The following is a 22,455-nucleotide window of genomic DNA, read 5'->3' as shown; positions in this document are numbered from 1 at the left end:
GCTTCTAGAAGGAAGTAAAATGGAGAGTAGTTGTCTTTCCCATAGTTATGATCCGAGCAGATGTACAATAGAAGGAAATAATCTACTTAATAGTAAATTTTAGGAACGTATCAAAGCATCAGAAATCATATACAAAACCTCTACCTTTTATTCCTATTAAAAAATATTACTGTTACTGTACAGTGAGTCAAAGAAAAGATAATTCTCAGAATAACTTTTCGCTTAATATTTGAATTTCATTGCACAAAAAGAAGTTAAACTTGATAATTCAAAGAGATGACTTCAAATATGCTTGATATTATGTGCCGTATTTAATTAATCTACGAAATCAGACTCAAAAATATACTTTTCCTGAATCCTGAATAAAAATACCCTATTTAAGACAGATTTGCATTTTTGATTTTCAAAATATGGAGGTAGTCGCAATATGGTTTCTAAAGTGTGGGCATGAAAATTATCGAAAGGTAGATCTCCTTAAAATTAATTTCACTGTTTGTTTATTTTCTTTAATCTCGGTAATTTTTTAAGCGAATCAAAATATTTTTCTTGTTTGGTTTTCCTTTTGATATCTGCTCCCGGTGCTGTTGCTATTTACTAATGAAAATGAAAGAAAGTTGCTCTACACAAATAAATTTTATTTTTCTTTCGTTGTAAAATTTCATCAATAAAATGAACTGCAATGAGTATTTTTTTCCTTTTAATAGTTTATTTATAGACATCTGGAGATTTGGAGTAAACCAAAACAAGGCAATTTATTTAATGTAATTAAATACTTGAAACTTGCAGCGTCGACAACAAAAATGTGAATATAATAATGGGTAATATAATTTTTGCGAAGAATTTTTTATGCCCAGCTCATGCTTGTGCAAAATTTTATTCATACGCAATAAAAAATATAGAATCATATTATAATTAAGAAACATAAAATAAGCATTTAGAGCAATGCGTTTTATGTGAATATTTATGGTTATGCTCGCTTCAATAGCTTAGAAAAGTTTCCCAAGTGTATTTCCCACAACAACTTCCTTAACAACTTTTTTTCAACTTTTTCTCAGCAAAATTTTTTTGTAGAATACTTGTACTTCGTGGAGTTAAAATTCTACGAAATTTTACTTTTCATAAAATTGCATTTCAGTTTCAAATATCTAAAGCAATATAACTCTAAGACAAAATACATGCTTTAGTGTTTCTTCGGATGACAACAGAATTGATATGAGATTCTGGAATACAACTGGGATTTTAGATCTGGAAAAAAACTGAAGGCAATTTCCTTTACGAAAAGTAGTCTTAAAAATTTTAGAGACGTCGAAATATAATTTCGAAATATAAAAGGTTAATTTAAGTTTATCTAGTTAAAATAGGTATTGCAAAGGATTTGTTTTAGCTAAAAGAGTTTTCAACGTTTCCGTTTTTAAATACCTAATAATGGGTTTGTAACCAATTTCAGTCGGTTTCAGCCTAAGGATGATACAGTCGGATATATTTTAATAATGTTTATTAATTTTACCAGGTTGCATAGTAATTTAAATCTGAATTTTAATTTCAATATCTAAAAAATAAAAAAAAGAGATGTGTTTTATCAAAGATTGGTAAAAAATACATTGATTATTGATTTAATCTATTTTTAAACATTGTTTTATTAATAGAATAATGGGTTTTTTCAGAAATATCTTTACAGTACAATATGAAAATTTTAACAGAATGTTTTTCTCCATACAAAACCAACAACTACAGAACTTCATTTGTAAAAAAAATGTAACATTATACATAAACTAAACTAGACGAGACTAGATGAACTAGATAAAAATACTCTGCACCGAATGAGCAAGTGGTGCGAGTTTGAAATGGGAAACAACCCGAAAGTAGGTCCTTTCATTTTTTGGCAAGTCATCGAGGAGGCAAGTCATCACAAACGTCAAACAACGTAAATTTATGTAACCTAATTTTAAAAGAAAAAACAACAGAAAATACATATTTCTTTAAAAAAAAATACATCCAATGCAATTCCTTTGAGGTGTTTGATGGATTAGAACTTTTTTTCTCGAGGTTCCATTCCCTGATTTTTATGCTTCTTTTGTGACAAACTTAACCTTATTTTTTTTTCTTATAAATTAAATTTCCTACGTTTTCTTTTCTTTGCAAAGCAACTTGTAAAATTTCGTTATTGTTTGTCAGTATCTATGCTTTTGAAGTTGTCATCTCTTTCTACACTGATAGAAATTCCAGATTAAATTACGATATAAAGTACCGAACTTTAAGGGCATCATCCGTAAAATTCATTTCACCGAAAAATTTATTTTCATCGTAAAATATTATTCTTTAGTTTTTACATTAATAATCAGTTACTTAGAGTGATTCAGTGATTTTACGATAATTATCAAAATATCATTGCAAAAATTACGTTTTCTAGATTTTATGATCCGTTACATGTTTCGGTTAAAACGGATTTTTTTACACTGTACTTTTTCTACAGTAATAAAATTTTTGTTTATTAACAGCAAAACAAAACAAATTATAATTTGTTTTATTTTGTTGTCTATAAACAAAGAGAAATGACTTCTTTTTTCAAGTCACAGTGAAAGTATGAGAGTCGGAAATTAAATCAATGAAAGTCAAGAATTTTTTAGTCTTCAAGCAATGAATTTGAATTGTTGTATTTTCTATAGAAAAAATAAAAAACATAATGTTACATAAAATTATTTTCATTAAATGAAACTTTTCTAGTTTTTAAACAAATAACGCTAAATTTAGGAACGCCAAATAAAGGAAAGGAAATTGAAATAAAATTATTATTAAAGTTTATAGCCTGAAGATTTGAGTTTAACAATTTTCTGATTTAAAGACGAAAGGACTTTGAACTTATTTTTTGATACTTAAGTTAAAAGGTATTAAATGATTAATTTCAGAGATGTAAAATGTTAAGATTTCAGTAAATATCTTATACAGAAATCAATAAAAAGCTTTTTATAAGCAACTTTTCAGCAGTAAATAAATCTCTTTGATTGTATCTGCATCAATAAAGAATTATAAGAACTTATGATTAACTAAATAGTTTTATAGAAAACCTTAGAACTGTTAAAGTGAATTTTGTTGAAGTTAGAGACGTTGCTTAAATTGAATATGAGTTGAGAAGTTTAAAGGAATTCTGTGTACATTGAACAATAAATTTATTTTATGCCCAAGATGATATTTTATGTTTAAAGAATATATAATTGATGATTAGAAAAGTATAGACTCTTGAATTAAATGAAGATATAGTATTAAAAAAAAGTATAACAAAAATAATGGAAAGTGAAAATTATCAACAGGAACATAATTATTCATTAATATTTTTGGGGGATTCATATGCTTCTAAACACGATTTTTTTTCTATAAACGTCGATTATGTAAAGTTTATTGAAATTATTAATGTAAAATAAAGGTTGTGTGCTACATTCAATTCCAGCAAGAAAATTGTGATTGTAGTTAATTTTAACTATCACGATTTGAACACTACTATAAATGTATATCTATAAAACAAATATAAATGAAATTAAATAAATGTATATCTATATATACATTTATTTAATTTTTCCATTTGAGAACTAGAATATTAAAATCTCTCGAACGGGAAGCAAGTATAAAAAATTTAAGTTGTGTGTCAAATCAAGAACATATTTCGCCAAAAAGCGATATATATATATATATATATATATATATATATATATATATATATATATATATATATATATATATATATATATATATATATATATATATATATATATATATATATATATATATATATATATACAGGGTGATTCTAAAAAGATGGGCAAAATTTTGGGAAGTGATAATACACACCCAAGCAAACAATTTTTATCAAAGAATGCATGGTCGAAAACAAAACGCAAAGGTTCTGACACACTTGGAAAGTTGTTTGATGCAAACGTGAAAGCTCCATTCCTGTTGCGAGTTACTGCGCTGCGAGTTATTATTTGCATGTTATGGGAAGAAGAAGAGCTCGTATGCAAAATTTTTCCTCACGATTCATACATAAAAGCTGCTGATTCGAGTGCTATAATGTCTTAAAATATTAAAAAAATAATTGACTTTTTGTGAAGACAGCTGAAGGCTCTCATGTATGAGACTCCCATTGAATCTGCAGAAGAACTTGTCGCCAAGCTTTCGGCCGCTGCAGGGAAAGTTCGTGATATGCCTAGTGTGTTTCAGAATGTTTGCCTATCTTTTCTTCTCCGTAGTACTGCGTGCATAGCCGCTGCCGGTCACTGTTTTGAACACTTATTGTAATTACATGGCATTAAATTTACTTTTATAACTTAACTTCATCGTTCTTTGTGTGCCTCATGTTTTTGCCTCATGTACGAACATAAACTTTGACGCCCTCTAGCGGTTTTCGACTATGCATTCTTTGATAAAAATTGTTTGCTTGGGTATGTACTATCACTTCCTAAAAGTTTGCCCATCTTTTTAGAATCACTGAATCATCTTTTTAGAATATACTGAATTTAGTATTGTGAAATCAAAAAGAAATAAAAATAATGAAATAAACAAATACATAATAATAAAAATAACGAATAAATAATGTACTTAGTACCAATTTTGCAACATAATATGTAACTAGGCTTAAACAGGCTCATACCGAGATATCAACTCGCTTTATAAATAATTATAAATTTTAGATACGTTAGCAATTATTTTCGAATTTTACAGCTAAGATGAAACATTTTGTCTATCATAAATTTATACTATGGAAGAAAAGAATTATAATTAAATTCAAAGTGTCCATTCAGAGGGAAAATTCATATTCGTAATTATGTATGTTTTGTTCTCTTGAGATGATGGAAATTTTTATTACACTTCATGCTATTTCCATATTAATACTTGAAAATCCTACCATTTATCAAAAGTTATTTAGGCTTTTAATTTTGAAGGCCCAGAAAACCTAGTATATGCAGGTGTTTGCAAACAATAGAAAAATACAATAAGTAGTGTAATGCAATGCGGTCGGTATCACCGGTACGGATGGTGGAAATTGTTACTGACGAGGCAAATATCTCCCAATACTTGATTCAGAAGTCCCCTTGTCTTCCGGATTTATTTAGAAATAACGAAGGATAACATTGGTAGTCATAAACCCCGAAAATTGGTTCCTCTGTTTAATCAAGGTAAAACGAAATGTCAGAGTGGTGGTGGCTCAGGGGATAGGGTGCTCGCATCCCTATGAGTTGAACCGGGTTCGAATTGCAACGGTGGCTGATAGATACGACGACTTGCACCGACAACAGTGCTGGCGTTAAATATCCCTAGAGGTAGACGGATCATGGGTTAGAGTCTTCTTACCGCCAGGCTAACTGTGACATGGTTTACATGGTTTTCCTCTCCATCTAACGGAAATGTGGTTAGTTCTATCAAAAAGTCCACCACGCAGCCAAATTTCTTCCAATACTTGATCCCGGATTTTCATTGTCGTCTGGATTGTGTTCAAATTTACAAACCTACGGAGTTGAACATTAGCAATCGTAAACTTAATCTTGAGCCATCTGTTCAACGGCTGTTATAAACTAAAGCTGTTAGGTCGAGCCCCGGTGGCTCAGGAGATAGAGAGAATGGCTCCTAATGAGGTGGCTCGGATTTGAATCCCAGTGATTCCTGGTCAATACGATTTCCACATCCGGCCTGCATCGACCACAAATAATCTGACGCAAAATATCCTGAGCGATAGATAGATCATGGGTTAGAGTCCCGTTGCTGTCAAGCTAACAGTGGGAGGGTTTCGTTATTTTTCTCTTCACTTAACGCAAATATTTGTCAGTTTCATCAAAAAGCCCTCCACGAAGGCTCATACTACTTGATGTAATAGTTCCCTTGTCTTCTGGATTGTTTTCAAAATTACATGGCCATAAAGTTGAACATTCTCAGTCGTATATTAAAAATGGGGTCAGCTTTTCAACTACGGTTATAAAATAATATAAAATAAAACAAGAAGTTGTTAAGTTGAGTCGTGGTGGCTCAAAGATCTGAGATTTGATTGCTTGCATCCTATTGAAGTGACACATGTTCGAATCCTTGCAATGGCTGGTTGATATGAATTCTGCTCACATCCCGCACAGTTCAAAGGCCCATGTAAAATATCCTCAGTGGACAACGGATCATGGGCTAGAATCCCTTTGCCATTGAGCTAATCATTGAAGGTTTTCTTCTCCGTGTAACGCAAATGCGAGCTCGTTACCTCATTATAGGTGAACCGTAGAAACTCCAAGGTAGCAATGAAATTGGGATGTTCGAGTATTACTATTTTACAAATATTATCGTGAATATCGGGAATCCGTTAAAAAATCAAATCTCCGATATCACTGCAGCTGGTTAAAAATCGTGAAAAAATGAGACTAACGGAGTTTGAGGAGAATTATGAAGCGTGAAACGCTCGTGTTTTTTCTTCAAATTGCTACATACACTCTATAAAAAAAATCGACGCACCAAGAAGGAGTTGTCCGATTGAAACGAAAATTGGTGAATAGGAACACACAATGTACGGAATAGCAAATGATTAAAATTTCAGAACAATTGAATAATTTATTGCAGAGTTACAGTAACAAGTTCAATAAGGTGTTGACCCGCCTCTAGCGTGGATACAAGCTGCCACACGGCGTGGCGCAGACCGATCTAGCTCCCAGATGGTCTCTTGCGGTATTTCCTGCCAAATTCGATCCAATTGTCGAACGAGGTCATTAACATTCCGTGCCAGATGCAATCGGCTTCCCATCATATCCCAGACATGCTCGATGGGAGAGATATCTGGTGATCTGGCAGGCCAAGGAAGAGTTTAACAAGTTGGCAGACAGTTCATAGCAACACGTGCCGTATGTGGTCTGGCATTGTCCTGCTGAAAAACCAGCCCAGGGCGCTTCAAAAGAAAAGGTAGCAAAGCAGGTCTTAGGGTGTCGTCGACGTACCGCTGTGCAGTAAGTGTACCTCCAATGGCGACAGAAGGGGTCCATCTGTCAAAGGAAATGGCACCCTAGACCATAATGCCTTGTTGAGGACCGGTGTGGCTTGCAATAGGGAAGACAGGATCCCCCCTCTGCCCTGTGCGTCTTCAAACACGTCTTCGATGATCGTCAGGACACAGTTGGAAGCGGGATTCGTCTCTAAAGACTCTATGTCCCCAGTCGGCATCATTCCAGCCTCATCGAGCTTCGATTTTGCGCGTCTTAGTGCGTTCTTGGTGCGTCGATTTATTTGTTTTAGAGTGTATTTCAATCCCGAGACAGCAAAAAGTGTCAATGTGTAAACTATTCGACGTACCATCATTGATATGGGTTTTTTTCACTTTAAGAGCCACTTGCTTAACCTTGTTAACTAAAAGGTACAATTGTATTGGATGGATTCTCATAAACGGGTATGGAGGCAACTTAATGAAATCTTGAACTCATCGTGTCGACCGGAAACTATTTGAGCTGTTGAAGGCTCTATCATGGTGTATTGCGTATGAAGTTGACATAGTATAGAATCCCTGATACGTCAAACTTCGGGAGATAAAATATGTGTAAGCATCCTTCCCGATCACTTATACCCATTCATGCCTATAGAGCAAATTATTGGATCGTACGGCATTTGACACTTGTCAAGATTTGCCACTTTGCAGCTCCAGGCTCTGGCTTTATACATTTTCATATTCCACTTAAATCTCCATACATGAACGTTATTTGGTGCAAGTGGGAGATCTTGTAAAATGTTGTTTCAGTGAAATATGGGCCACCTCACAAATCTATCAGATTTTGGATAGCCCTTCAGGATTCATGATGCCAATTGCCACCAGTATATCTTTAAGCATTAGTGGTATCTATGTCACGTTGTGTTGTGACACTTTTGTCTGCTTGCGGGGGCCCTACACGGTGTCAGTCACGTATAGCAGTTTTCTGCTCGTCGGTGTAATTATTTTTTGCTTTGTACATGCGTACAAGTATTCAAATATCTGTGCTTTCAACAAGCTTAATGCCCTATGTTTATAAAGCATTAAAAAATAATAAGTTTTAATAAATATTCAGACCTATATCTAAGGTAAAATTATGGTAATCCAAATAGTTTTACTTGTCATTTATTACATAAAACAAATTTTAAGTTGAATTTTTTTTTTAACTTCATTTAAATTTTGATGACAATTCTCTTCTAGTTTCCGAACTCAGTTTTCAAACAGGAGAAGAACCGAGTGGGCCTTTTTTTAATATACGTATTCTTCTTACCGAATTATTTTTCTTCCGGTAAATTTCGACTGCCCTTAAGCTCATTTCTCCAAGGTACAATAGTTTGTTTGACAAAAAATAAACAAATAAAATAAATAAAAAAATAAAGCATCAAAGTTATCTCATCGAATAAATATACTTTGATAGCCAGGAATCGAATTTTTTTATCTATTTCTTTATCAATTCTACAAAAAGTATTGAAAATTGGATTATAATATATTTTTTTTATAAATTTTCCTTATTGATCTATATCGTAATCGTAGAAATCTTTAGGGCATTCGAATGAATAAGATAAAATAAAAACAACAACGCTGATGGCGATCTTCTTGACGTTAATAAAAGTTGGATAAGAATGTTTTCTGAATATTTTTAATTTTTTAAATGTTTAAGCATTTCTTCACTCATAAAAATGTTTCTTTCCTTAAAAGTAATTTTAAAAATGTTAAGCACACATGCCTTTTTACCCTTGAAAAAACTCGTAAAATAATTCTTTACGAAATAATCCTGCTTGAATTTTTATTCTTATTACACAAAAAAAGTAGAAAAAAAAACACTCATAATTTCGTTTTTATTCAAGAAGAGTTTTCAAAAGTCATCAGGTTCAATTGTTTATGCTTTCCTGTTCAAGTTTTTATTTGAATAAATTTATAGTTAATTAGGGAGATTTTCTTAGAAATTATTATCCACGTCTTTTTACGTACGCATTTTTTTTCCATGAATAATTTAGAAAATTACGATTTAAACTGCTCAAAAATTTCTGAATATACTTCCACAAAAGCATTTTTTACTAAGAGCTCAACTCAACAACCCCGTTATTGTTTCAAATTCATCATTGATATTTTTCTTCTTAAAAGTCAATATCTTCCATAAGTACAAAGAACGTTTCAACAAATATAATTATTACAGTTCTTTAAGTAATTTTAGTTTTTTTAAAACATTTAAATCGTAACAAAATGAACAAGTGCCTTGACATAATCCTCTACACTCAAAAAAGAAAAGAAGAAAAAAAAGAAGAAGAAATCCTAAGAATACTGATTAAGTGATTCAATAAGAAGAAATAAATGACTCAATAGCAAGAAATAAACTTTCAGTTTAAATTAAAAACAAATTTTATCTGCCCAATTTCTCTTGGGCTTTTCTTAAATACTTCATGATAAAGATTAAGATTTGTTTATTTGGCAACATCTAATCTTTCTCTAATTTTTTTTGTTACTCTTGACTTGAACTTGAAATAAAAATCTCCACAAAATTAATTAAAACTTAATTTTTTTCTACAATAATGAATAAAAATCGATGTATAAAGCCAAAAAAAAGAAGAAAAAAATTACAAAAAAGCACTTATTTATTTCTAACTCTCGAACAAATTGGAACTTTGAAAAATAATCACGCATTCTTAACGTATAAAAATGGCTCCGGCATGTCCAATTTCAACTTCGTAATTGCATTTCTGCTGGCAGCAGATTGGCCCGCATGGTATCTTTTTCTACTAAGAGTCTGAAAGTTAATAATTCTCGAACTTACGATCGAATGTAAATTTTCTTTTATTTCATCATACTTCTTGTAAATTTTTCTGCAGACCTTTAGGTTTGTAAATCCAATAGCTTTGCACAGCAAAAGAAAAAGATGAATGAGTATTGAAGTTTAAAGTACGCTAATTAAAAAGTTAAACTTAACTTATTTTTAGTCTAAAAAAATAATAAACAACAAGTTAGTCTAACAATAATTATTGCTCCAATCTTTTTAGCAGCTGGGAAAAGTATGGGAGATTTTGCGATCCCTCTTTAGCTGCTCAACATCCAATTGCATAGATTAAGCAGAATAACAAGCTCCTTCTGTCCTTTCGCCATTTGCAATTAAATTCAATCAGAAACGAAAAAATACTGCTTGTTGCAACTTCTTCCTTCCTGTGCTATCTGACAAAAAATATATAATACAGTGGCCTGCTCCAAGGTATATAATTTTCCTTAGTCCATCTCCAAACTAAAACTTTATTTAAATCCATCGAAATTGGTAAGTTATAAAATCCAAAAGCAATCAGAAGATGCTGCAATAGGGCAACAGCAAAAAAGTGGTTTACAGTAAATAGTAATGGTAAAATGCTAAAACACAATTAACAAAAAACAAAAAGCGAGTGGAAAGTTTAAAAAAAAATAATAAGATAATTTGGAAGTCTGTTTTTAGTACCGTCATTCGGGGCTACTTTGTGCAGGATTTCGCAGTTTTTGAACTTTGACATGTAAAAAAACTATGTTAATTCAAAATTTAGTAAAATTTATCGATATTATATTCATAACTGGACTCAGACGAGTGAATTTGATAAATATTGGCATTATTTGTATGTAACGAATAATAAGTCAAAACATACCTTGCACAAAGTAGCGCCCAAATGGGGCTACTTTGTGCAGCGATAGGAATTCAGTTTAATAATCATGTTTTTAGTAAAATATTGATATAAAATTGTTAAGAAAGTTAATTGTTGACATTTTTAAAGACAAAAACATCAAGATATGCAAAGATATTAGTTTGAAAATAATTTTCCGCGTTAAGAAACCATTTTTTGAAGAATTTTTTTCTTAAAAAGAATGTTTATTTCAAAACATTTGAGTTTAAACAAAAGAAAACCATATACATTTTTAAACATTGAAATGGATGAAATTTTAAAAATAATAATTATTACATATTCATTAACATTTATAATATTGTTAAATTTGAACATAACATCCTTGAATGAACATGACAGAACTTGCTCTTCAGTTTCTGTCAAAATTACCCGATGTCCTATAAAATATATTTTTATATGTTAAATCGTTTGATTAAGTCATTAGAAAAATCTTTGTAGAAGAAAAATAATAGTTTACCAGGAAGTTTCACGTGTTTCTTGTGCATTTTATTAGATATAGTATTTCTGTGGATTTTGTACTTCCTAGAAACTTCTGCAATCGACATACCACCAACAACTGCTTGCAAACATTGTTGCAGCTTTTCTAAAGTGTAATCACGGTAGTTTCTCGTTCCAGGTATTTTTTTATAACGTCTGACCATTTTTCTGTCGAAAAAAAAAACGAATGAAGCTTTGCACAAAGTAGCCCCAAAATGCATTTTTTTTTTCATTTTCCATTTATTTGTTATTAATTTTCAAATTTTTTTAACGCTAACATGCTATAATTGTTTATTAATATATAAATAAAAAATTTTGCACTTACGACATTTTTTTTATCAACGTCTTTGCATTTCACAGCTAAAGTTTCCACGCACACTTTTCGACATCCGACGTCCTCGGAAAGTTGTTGGCATTGGATGAACGAAACACACTCTGAGATTGTTTTAAAATTCGAAAAAATGTTTGTAGTAATAGAAGAGACTTCTATCTTCAAATTCCACACATTTTTAACGTGAAATAAACATAATACTGAATAGCAGCACTTGAAAAATGCCAAATTCGAATTTGCACAAAGTAGCCCCCGCTGCACAAAGTAGCCCCGAATGACCGTAGTAGAAAATTACATATATAAAACAAGCATTAACCTACAGTGCGAAAAATAAAAAAACAGACTCTCCGGAATAACTTTTGAACTAATGATCGGTTTTTTATGTTCTATGACTCAATCTTAAAGGTTTGAGGGGGTTATTCCAAATATGCTAATGAATTAGTGCAGACGATATTATAAGTTACTAAAAAAACCAGACAAAATCTAATCTAAGTAATGAAAATCTATGTTCCGATATTCTCAGACACAAAAAGTACTTTCTCTGCCTTTTTTCGAGTGATTTGAATTTTTGTGCCCAGAAATATAATGGGTAGCCACAGTCTGGGAAATATGGTCCCAATATTTTAGTCAGGAGAGTGGTCCAAATTTTAAATCCCTTAATGATAACCTAAATTTTTGGGAATTTTGTTAGGTCTCAAAAATGTTTTAGCGAATTGAAAAATTTTTGTACTTAATTATAAAATTTGTTTACCCAAAAATAATTCTATACAGTACATAACTTTTAGTAAATATTTTTTTATTTGAAATTATTTTACTTAATACTAATTTTGAATTGTATATTTTGAATTGTTGTTGTAAAGTACAATTTTTTTTACATTATTTTAAAGGAAAAATCAATATGAATTTTAAGAGGCAAAATACGAAGTTTGAGAAATAAAATTTCAAAAAAAATCGTACTTCGATTTTCTCGGAAGTTTTCGACCCATTTAACTCAAAATTTGTATTTTGCAATATAAAATTGCATTCTTTAAAATGAGCAATCGTATACCTTTTAATTCAAAGTGTTTTCAACTATTATTAAATAAAATAATAAAAAATAATAAATATTAGCTAAAAGATATATTTCAGATGGAATTATGTTTGGATAGACGAATTTTATAATTGCTTGCAAACATTTTCCAATTTGCTTAAAAATTTCCCGAGATGTAGTGAAATATGCCAAAAATAAAGTTAACACTAAAGAGTCTAAACTTTGAACCACTTTTCTGTCCAAACTATTCGGACCATATTTCCCAGATTGCGTCTACCCCTTATAATTTGGGAGTCAAACATTCGAATGTATGCATGTTTCGAATGTATGCATGTTCGAATGTATGAATGAATGTATGTTTGTATGTTTATGCAGAAAAAAACACGTTTTAATGCCTGTTTTCTTAACTTAAAATACTTAACTAATTAGCATATTTGAGATTACCCTCTCGAATGTTGATTTCTAGAACGCGAAGATCCGATTATTAGAACAAAAGTTATTAGAAGTGGTAAATTTATTTCATTTCGCTGAGAAAAAAGTTTAAATTATTATATTTTTAGATTAATATACCATCTTTCCATATCAATGGGTTTTGAATTTTGTTTTATTACTTACGAAATGCCTATTAACGAATGTCAAATCTATCGTATTAAATTAATGGTTTTAACAGATAACGCTGTTAAAGAGGAAACCATGTAGTAGTACAGCAAGCGGGAAAGGAAAAAGACAGAAAATATTAGGAAAAAGATCAGGTTTCAAACTTAAAAGCAAACAATAGATTAAAGCAAATAACAGTCTTCAGATAGTTCATTTCATTGATTAAATGTAAATCCCTTTAATAATTTTAGCTCAGATTTCTTATTTTTAATCATCAAGTTAATATTTGCTGCTTATTTAGGTTCTTGCTTGTTCATTTTTGTTTTACATTTAATTATTTCTGCGTAGGTATTAATAGTTCTTTGAATTCGTCAGACTCAAAACTTCCTTATAGTGAATTAAAAAACCCTCAATCAAAGGAAAGGTTGACGTAGTTTATACGACCAAAAAATAATTATTGACAAAAAAAGTTATGTAAAAAATAGTATCGCGAATATACAACAGAAAACATAAGCTATCAATTAAAACGTCAAAATTTCTTTATAAAAACAAAAAACTCCAAAAATATTTTTTGTAGAAAGCGCATCATACCTCTTATATTTATTTTAAGTAGTTTTGAACGTAAGTCTTTTATAAAACAATATTCTCTAATTCGCCTGCAATAAAAAATAGACTAGGTATTTCGTAATAGATATGTTCAACATGCTTAGACAAAGGAAGAAAATATGTTCATTGACCATTGAAAATTAAAAATTAAGAAAGAAATGTTAGAAATCCAATCGAAATCTGACGAATTATTCATAAAATGAAAAGTGGAATCTGATTTATAGAAATCAATTTAATTGTCTGCTCTAACAGATTATGTTTAATAACTCAATTCAAATTCCACCTTCTTGTCAGGCCTATCTTATCAATTTAAAAGTAACTATTGTTTTTATAGTAGCGTAACTTCACCCATTAAATAAATAGAGTTAGCTTCATTTTCATATTTATATCAATTATTTCTATCTCATTTTATAACTAGTACATCGCCAGTTTATTTATCATATAAAAAACCAAAACTGGGACAAGGTAGGAAAAGCTTTATGTTAATTGGGCAATATCTTGGAATGAACTAAAAATTCAAATAAAGCCCTCTAATGGTAAAATAATGTGCACCAAAATATTATTGTACCATTAGGAATAACCGTTTGCAATTTCTAAACAGCATCATTAGAATGTCATAAAGATTTGTCTTGTTTATTATTTTCCTGCTAATTACCAAACAACCTGTTTGATTGCTCTGATATTTTAAATAGGATTAAGTTTTCTGTAAAAAGTTACAATACACGAGACAGAAAAATTTTTTGTAGGCTCATTTTGAAAACATAATAACATCAAATATTTTCCTTATGCATATTTTACAAAATTTTTAACGAATCTGCCAAACGCCTTGATGTTTTAAATGTGACTTTTGATGTTTTAAAATTAATAAGCGTTTTATTGTTGAAAGGATTTTTTTTCTCATTGTACACCTCTGTAATTTATTTTTAGTTTTACTTTTAGTATGTGTTTTCTTGTCGCTTTTGGTCTGAATGGTGGCGCTTTTTGCGCCCATGCCCCAGGTCATGGCATGGCAGGCAATGGCAACGTTTACTTAGTTTTTTTATTTCTTCAGTGGGAAAATAAAATGAGTACTTGATCTCCAAACGCTGGGGGTTTTGCGTTCGTTTGACTTATCAACCGGGACATTTGTTTCTGCATCCCAGTGCCTAAGGTCAAGAAAACTGATATGGGCACAGATGGGCTTCCTGGGATGTCACATCACTGAGTTTTGCTTAGTGGGTGTCTTAGATAAAATAAAATAAATAGTACGACATCAGAAAAACCAATTACAGTTTAATTTTGTTTTAGAAATCAATTATGATTTCTAAACTAACTAAGTATAATAGTAGTAAACTAAGAATAGTAAACTAAGCGAAAAGCGCCTCGTATGAAAATGTTGCATGGTATCATGTACAATGATTTTTTGAAGTGCAAAAAATGAAGAAAAAAATTACTATTTGGTTCAGTGCGTAATTTAAAAATATTTATAGAGATTATCTTTAAAAAAATGTGTCTATATACGCAAAGGAGAATTATGTTAACGCCTATTGCTTTTTGAAAATATTTTCAAGACCGTGATATAACAACTGTGACATTACAGTTTTGAAAATAACTTTAACCAGACACATTCTTGGATGTTGGAGCTTAATCAGGGAGGAAATTTAGTCTCATCTCTTCTTTGTCATTGACTTTCTTCAAGTCAATAGTTTCCTGAACCTATCCTGACGTCGTAAGAGCTTTGGATGAATTAGAAGCAACAACACTCAACCCAACTTCATTTGGAGAAAAATACCATCATAGATAGACTAAACTAGAATTGGGGCTAGACTAGAACGATCGAATTGGGAAGCAGCCAGAATGGAACTGCGAAAGCAATTCCATCTAGGGTAGACAAGTCCCCCGAACAGGGGATGAGATCTTACAGCTTTAATACAAATTTAAATGGTATATACTTAGAGATTTTTCAAACATATTTTAATACTCAAATGCGCCTAATGTTCACACACACTGCATTTTGAAGATATTTCGAAGTCGTGACATCACAACTGTGACATCATATTTTTGAAAATAACTTCAACCACGTGGATTGACACCTAAAAAGAATAATGGCATGTAACTTTTAATTTCTCAACACATATAAATTTCACTTTATAACCATTGCCAGCCATGTTTTATTCGAAAAACCATTTAAATACACGTTTTGATCAATTTTATTCTAATTTTTAGGATATACCAAATTTATTTTTATTTTAAAAACTAAAGCTGAAATATTTCCCTTATTAATATTTTCATTCAAAATTTTCAGCAAATATTTTTACTACCAAAGTTTTAATTTTTGATTAAATAGATTTATTTTAAATGCCAAATTTCAGCTAAGTATTATAATATAAAAGTAAACAGATTGATCTTGCATTAATTGAGACAAGCGTTTCGAAGATTTGGCCACGTTAAAGGAATAATGAACTCCTGCTTAATGCTTACATCCGTTATTCATAGAATTTTAATGACGCCATTGTTCAGAATTCAAATGAATCTCGAAAGGGGAGTTTCGATCACTTTAATTCCTTTCCTTTAACAATGATAATGCAGCAAGTTTTAAGAAAGGTGATAAGAGATGAATATATGCTTCAAACAAGAAAAGAAAAGAAATATATTAATAGATTGAAAACGTACAAAATGAGTACAAAATTGTTCCAACTACGTCAACAAATGCAGGATAAGTTTATACAGCATACTATTGATAACTTTACAGGCACAGTTTATAATGTAGATAATGAGAAATTTGATTAGTAATTGGGTAGGAAAGTGAAATTTTATGTTGATCATTGTAATTTTAACGAAAGTTTAATAAATAAGGTATGGGATTAGCATACCTAAATGGCTGGATTGTAAATATTTATATATTTGAAATAATTACACTTGTAACAAAAGTGTAATATTCAAATTTTGAGAGAAAATACCATTTTTTCAGCTATAAATATTTAATGTGAAACATTTTCGTTAATCTGAAACTTAGTTCATTCTACGCGTTTTGTAATTCTACACTTTTAATGCTTTATAAAACTTCACAGAACCATTCGTTAAGTTCTTGCAGTGGTTCAGGTGTTGCAAACAGTATCTTTAACGCAACTTCATAAAAGAAAACTTATGTCTGCTGTTGTAGTTTTATTTGATTTCGTGCATTATCTGTATTACTATGCAAAATAGTTTCGAAAATAATTGCGAATATTTTATAAATTCTTTGTTCATGTATGCTTACTCTGAATTTAAATTACCAATTCGTAAAAATTATTATTTTATAGAAAATCTCAATTTTAAAGTCTTATAAAACTTGACATTTAATGCAAATCATAGAACATAGAAATAGAACTTGAACTTAAATATACAAAAACTTACGTTTTACTCAATTCTGTAATTCTTAATGACAGTAAATTAGTTTAATATTACAAATTTATGCAGAATTCATATATTTTAAAATGGGGTTTAGTTAGAAATTGTAATAATATTTTTCAATTTATTTTTTTGAAACAGAGAAGTCACGCAGTGGACTGATAGTAAGGACGAGGTTTATAATAGAGTACCGAAATCGAGCATCAATACCCTTATGAAAAAATCGAGGTATAAATGAGGTATAAGCAAGGTATATTTTAAAGGTATAAAGGAGGTTGTTATTTAAAGACGTCGTTGAGGTTGAAAGGGTGCAAATGAATACCTCAAAACCAACCTCAAATATACCTTAATATATACCTCCAGAGGTATATATGTTTCAACTTGAGGTGTTTAATTTTACATCTTGGGAGAGGTAGATATTTACTACTTTAAAGTGTTTCATTTTCAACCTTAGGTTATTACTTATCAGCTTGAAGTATATTTATTTACACTTGTGGAAGTATTTATTCAACAACCTAAAGTGTGTCATTTTACACTTCAGGTTATTATAAATCAACCTCAGGTGTATTTTGTTCCACTTCAGGTAATTATTTTTCAACCTCAGGTATCTAATTTTATGCTTGTAGAGATATATATTTTTCAACGTATGGTGTGTCATTTTACTCTTCAGGTTATTTCAAATCTACCTCAGGTGTAATTTTTGATAGTTGGAAAGGTGATTTTTTACTAACGTAAGGTGTATTATTTTTCACCTCAAATATAAGTTTTTATGCTTGTAAAGGAAATTTTTTTAATCAAACTAAAATATGCCATTTTTCCCTTCAGGTTATATTTTTTTATGCTAATGCTGGTAATTAAATATAATTAAAATGTTTCTCCTTAGACTGCTAATTTTTAACCTAAAATATATATCTTTTCACTTGTAGAGGTATTTATCACTCTGATGGAGTTTTTAATGTTACACATTAGGTGGTAATTACTTATTAACTTTTTACGGTCTGTCTTAATTTTCACTGCTAATCCTGATGCTAAGAAACTATTTTCTAAACACATAAGCGGAATACGGATGAATCTTTCTTTCGAAAGAATTTTCGACTAATTTCCATGTATTGTGTGAAGAAAAGTAAAATGCAATGCAAAGAATATATCTTCCTTTAATTTTGAAATACAACCCATTGGAATGTATTCTTCCTCACACAATTCAAAATAGGAATTTTCACTTAACGCCTTTAATTTATAGTTTGTGAACCTTGTGCTAATTTGCAATTAAATAGTTCATAAAATTTATTAATCTTGAATTAACATGTAGAGTTGAATAATGTTAAGTATGCTGACTCATAAACCTTAAAAGAACATTTCAAATGTTTCTGTAATTTTAATAATTTCAATTAAACTATCGTGAAAAGAGGATACATTTGTTTCAGAAAAATGTGGGAACTCATTTATATAGAACAGATGTTAAAGGCGCTAATTTTTTGTAAAAGCGAAATAACAGCAAATTTAAATAATTTAGCCAGCTTACAAATAAAAACTTTTATTAACAAAAAAAATTTAATTTTTCGTTCAAGAAATCAAAATTCTTGACAATTACTCTGCTTCTTCTGCAAGTTTGCTGTGCTTACGTTATTTGGAGCATTGGAACCTATAAATAAAAAATTTGAATTAGCGAGAGTCATATTTACATTGATAATGACAAATTTTAAAAGATTAGAATAATATTTTAAAGCTTATTTTGTTGCATAAATCACCTTTTATTATTATTTCTATTCAATTTTGAATAAATAAATGGTTTCTTTAGTAACAGCAGATGAATAATAATAATAATAATGACCTGCAAAACTCTCCTCCCAGTATATTTCAATTCTTTATTTTGACTGTTTAAACATATCACTTAAAAAAGCTAATTTTTCTATAAGATGCATATAAAAACTGCTGTAGAAATAACACGCTTATTGAAATTCTTAATTTTCCAATAATTCAACCGACCATTTTTAATTATGGATTGTTATGCTGATATTTAAATTTTTTTCTCAGCAAATTTTGAATAAATTCAATTACACTGGCCTGCCTGTTTAAATTTTTAGTCCAATTTCGCAAAAGAAATTGTACTAAAACCAATTCTCAATGCTGCTGATTCCGAAAATAATTGTCTATCACGTAAGGTTTTTAAAAACAAAAGGTCATTTTCAACCTTTTATTTAATGTGATCAAGAATCAATCATCTTTTAATAAAAGAATGTAGAACATCAATGTTTTGTGTTTTTCATGCCCCATCGAAATAAAAGCAACATTAAGTTTATATGTTTACTTGCCTGAGGGAATAATTTAAGATAATGCTATAAAATAATGTTTTCAAAAATCAAAGATCATGCAAACTTTATCAGTAATTTTTTAGGTGAAAAGATTTCATTGAATCAAAGGAGAATAATTTACTTGTCTTTTTTCTTTTTGGTGTATATTTAGAGTTACTCCCAGGGGAAGGCTCTCCAGTTACTAGTCTCCACTTCCTCCTAGCTGCAGAGCACGTATTATTGACAGCCTTATTCAAACCTTGAAATTCTGGATGCCATTTACGGAGCAGCTCTGTAAAAGTTGCATGTTCAAGTTGAGTAAAATCAAGTTATATAAAAGTTGCATAGCAAGTTTCATTTGGAAATTTTCAGATGAGATTTTTTTTTAAGAAATTGAAGGAAATTGAAATATATATTTATATAACTTTGATAAGTTACTAATGTTGACAACAAAAATCCAGAGTCAATAATACTTTTAAACTTTTTTAACTACAATATAAGCAGATTAAGTATAGGTTCACCAAAATGATTTTAATATTTAATTGAAATAATAAAATTATTTTTTTGGAATAGCTGTCTCAGTAAATTTGTTTTATACAATATTCTTTGTGGATTAAAGATAAAAACTATTTTATTAGAGCACACTATTTATACGAAAAGTTTTCATGTTCTTTTAGTCTCTTTACGAGTCTTCACGAGTCTTATTAAAAATAAATTGAAAATCATTCCAAAATATTAAACTGCATCATGTTGATCTAGAATAATATTCAAGATTTTGCCTTAGCGGACTAAAAACTAAAATAAAACTAAACACAGTGGCGCGACAGTCCATAGAGGGCCAAGGTCTACTGTGCCCATTTCAGTTTTCTTGACCTTGGGCTCTGGGATGCAGGAGCAGATGTTCCGGTTAGGTGGTCAGCCGAACGCGGAACCCCCAGTGTTTAGTTCCCAAGCATGCTTGGTACTCATTTATCGACCCACTGAAGGGATGAAAGGCTGAGTCAACCTTGCACGGCCCAAGGATCGAACCCAGGACCTGTGGCACGGAAGAGCGGGGCGTTGCCTTAGTGGACTAAACGGACAAAAAGTTTGAATTTTGCATGAGAATTTTTTAAGTGGATGCCAGTTTTCCTTTACCTATAGTTGCCTTTTTGCTAACTATAGGCAGATATTATTTAATAGGTGATACACATACAAATACTTTTAAGATACTCAACTAAACCAAGCTTATGTATAAAAGGGCAAGTAAACTTAAACTAGGCTGCATTAATTTCTTCGTAAAAATTTTAGTAACTTGTACTTGTCAGAATTCAATATGCTGTTGCTGGAATTATTATGGTGTTATTGAAGAAATGATTTCTGGTGAAAAGATGCGTTCTCTTAATCTTAATTTTAATGTTGAACTAAGCCATATTACACAAGTAACTAATTCTGGCAACTTTAACTTAATTCCTGTGACAAATATATCTTCTGTTTGTATTTCCATCCAGTGCGATGACACTGGAAAAATTTATTTTGCTAATGTGGTGAACAATCTAGAATTAGAATAACTTTTTTCTCTCTAGAGGCAATGTATATGTAAGTTCAGTAATCCCCGCTTATATATAATGTAATCGCTGCTAATATCAATCACTTATTATTACCGAAATTATTCGGTTCTGATTTTTTTTCATTGATATTATAGTTTTCTGTGATCCTTACATAATTTAATGTTATTAGAATTTAATTTTCAAAATTCTTTATTTATTAGCGTTATATTTTTATTTACTCTGCACATTTAAAAATAAAAAAAATTCTTTTCTTTCTCTGCGATAATGTTAGAATTTCCAATTTCTCATCATTTCTGGAGTTTAAAAACAAAATATTTTTCAGATTATGAAAATTTATGAAGTTTGCTTTATTAATTTGTGAGGGGGGTTAAAAAATTAGTTCACTAAAATTAGCTTGAATCTTATCTCATATTACATATATTTTTATTAAAAAAAATTTCAGATTTTATTAGGAATTCTCATATATTTTTTAATGAAATTTGTTGATTTGATATGGTAAACTTGTTTCCTACCTTAGAATCACCTGTTAATAGTAAACATTAATTTAAAAAAATGAATATTTACTTCGAAAAACAGGATTGTTTTTTTTTCTTCATGTTTGTAAATATATATTTTTATGAAAATGCAACTTTTGAAGAAATATTAAAATTTTTGTGTGATGTATTTACCCTGATTGCAATTTTTATTGTATATGTTTATTTTATTAGTTAAATATGTATGTTAGATTTTTGTTGAAGGCAACAAATATGCATTTCGTTCCTTACAATAGTATTGTTTATTTGTTTTATTACCTGCAATATATAGAAACTGTTAACTTTCAATTTTCAGTGATTTATTTATAAGAGAAATTATGAACCTTTTACTCAATCAGCTTGCATACTGCTACGTTAAAACATATACATTTAAGCAAAACAAAAAGAATAGTTATATTTGAATAAATTACAAACAATAAAATATACTGTGCGTAACCTGCTGTAACGATTCACCACTAACGTTACCCTAAACAGCGACGAGAAATATTTAGATTGATCTGTCTTATTGCTAAGCCTACAACAATAGCCTCAAAGAATATCCTCCGACTTAAATAATGTAAGATCAGGACGCGTCTTTAAAACAAAAATAATGAAATTTAAGTTTGAAAGTTGAGGCATATTTGATTAAAAGTGACAAAGCTAAATTAATAAATGTCAAGCACACTTACCGAATTTTAAAGAAACTTTCGATTGTAAACACACACGCCATTTGCCGGCTAGCACGGAACTCTGGGAAGTGAGCTAGTTGATATGAAGTGTACTTTAAACAACCTTAAAACAACCTTAGGTATAAATAAAATGACTTCATACATCTCAAAAAAGACCTCACTCTCTTTAGTTGAAAAAAATTATATTTTTTATACCTCGTAAATACCTCTTTTGTTACAAGTGTAAAAAAAACAACCTGGTGAACCTTAAAAACTGCCTCATGATTCTGGTTGATATGAAGTGAATTTTAAACAACCTCAAAATAAGCTTAGGTATAAATAAAAGGACTTCATATACCTCAATAAATATCTCAATC

At 30.1% G+C, this 22,455-nt stretch overlaps 1 long non-coding RNA gene across 1 annotated transcript; it reads right to left on the bottom strand.

Annotated features, from left to right (window-relative positions):
• Window positions 1–18,162: 18,162 nt before the first annotated feature.
• LOC147807753 (uncharacterized) lies at window positions 18,163–22,231 on the bottom strand. Its single transcript, XR_015434569.1, has 3 exons — window positions 22,100–22,231; window positions 19,491–19,640; window positions 18,163–18,699 (listed from the first exon to the last, which is right to left on the bottom strand). It is a non-coding gene; the product is annotated as an uncharacterized LOC147807753 (long non-coding RNA).
• Window positions 22,232–22,455: the final 224 nt, after the last annotated feature.

The sequence above is a fragment of the Parasteatoda tepidariorum genome, chromosome 6, assembly GCF_982258835.1.
Source record: "Parasteatoda tepidariorum strain Cologne lab strain chromosome 6, Ptep-v5.0, whole genome shotgun sequence".
Classification (NCBI taxonomy): Eukaryota; Metazoa; Arthropoda; class Arachnida; order Araneae; family Theridiidae; genus Parasteatoda; species Parasteatoda tepidariorum.
The sequence above is the reverse complement of the archived record's forward strand: the minus strand, read 5'-3'. Positions and strand labels throughout refer to the sequence as shown.